Genomic DNA, 1,774 nt, shown 5'->3' on the forward strand with positions numbered 1-1,774 from the left:
AAAACTGCAGTTCTAAGCTTGTGTTGCTGCTGCTGGAGAAATACAAAGGAGGAATGTGGCATTGCTATTGGTCCAACAAATTCCCAACCGGAACTGATCTAATAAAGCTATCCCTATTCTAATAAGTCAAGCCAGAGCTTTCCCTAGAAGTAAAAATTACAAATTGAGGCTGTTAAACTTTGGCCATATCATGAGAAGACAAAACTCACTGGAGAAGAAAAGCATGCCAGGAAAGATCAAAGACATCAGAAAAAGCAAATATGAGATGGACTGACTCCATCAAGAAATCCACAGCCTTGAATTTACAAGAGTTGAGCAGCGCTGTCATAGGTAGAACATTTTGGAAGGCTTTTGTTCATAGAGACAATTGATAACAATTCTAATCATTTTTTAAGAAGGATTAAGCTACATTCATTTTTTTAAAACTCTATGTTCTATCAAATAAGAGAAAGTTGGAGTCTATTTAAAACATCTCATTAATTACTTGTACAGATATATTTGATTATTTGCTTAATTGATTATTCATCAATTATTGTTGCAAAGGAAGGTCATGGTGTTCATTTCTCATTATAGTAAAAACAAAGTTAACTTGCAGTCCTCAGGCTGATGCTGTATTCTCATTAAAACTGTCATCTTCCACTCATCTAAATCTATAAATTGATTAATCTACTTTATCAATTTTGCAGCTTGAATTATATTCCCTTTTGTTGTTAGGAATTCCTTAGACAAATTAACTCATTTAATATGCTGTTAGTGTATAGGGATTGGAATAAAGCTTGTATAATAATACATGGAATCTGTAGCCTGGATTCTGAGTTCACTAGTTCCCCAACTGTAAGAATTCATATGAACATTGGCTTAAGTCCTTTCTATGCAAACAATTTATTCAGTTCCAAGGCCTATCCATCAGCAAGATACCTAAACTTGTATTTTCTTCTGCATAAGTTTTAATGGAGGTGCATTAACCACAAGTTGTATCACTTTTGTAATACTGCTTAGAATTTCTATGCAATTTTTAGGATGTTTTATTCAGACTGGAAATGTGTGCATGTGGCTGACATACAGTCTGGAATACACATCACCTCAAGTACATGTTGCATATATTAACCAAAGAGCATCACCCATTCTTAAACCTTGTACACTCTTCCTTTTTGTGACTGTTTAATGTGTCCGATGAAGTGTATTGTATTTTACCTTTCAGAAACAGCTCCTACTAACTTGGAAAGTGTAGTAACTGTAATTACTTAGTTTATTCTCCAGACTAACATCTATGCTGCTAACAAATCACGGTCTTAATCACAACATTATCTTAAATATACATGGATGCATTATCACTGTGTCCCTCTTTAAAAATAACAAGCAAACCCAAAACACACACACAGAGCTATATAATTCCTTGGTCCACCTGAAGATAGGGATTAGATCTATAGAACTACAAGCAAGTAGAATTCCATTTGCACAATGGAACTTCTCCAGCCTCCTCAAAGCTGCTTCTGAGGAATACCCCTTCCCCTTAGGATGGCATCAGCTGTGACAGAAGGGACTCCAGTGAAAATTACAGTGAAGCCAACTAGTCCAAGGAAAATTGACCTTCAAGTCAGGCTAAAGGTACCTCCAGATCCAAGCTAGTCTGTTTTAACCACCTTTGAAGATGATTGGACATTATTTCATCAAGCATTGATTCATATGCAGTTGTACTTTGGTCCCTTATTGCTCCACCGTAAAGGTAAGCTAAAACTTCCAAGCACTACAAAAAATTCAAACCACACCACTA

Source organism: Varanus komodoensis, unplaced genomic scaffold (genome assembly GCF_004798865.1).
Source record: "Varanus komodoensis strain SLA01 unplaced genomic scaffold, ASM479886v1 scaffold9, whole genome shotgun sequence".
Lineage (NCBI taxonomy): Eukaryota > Metazoa > Chordata > Lepidosauria > Squamata > Varanidae > Varanus > Varanus komodoensis.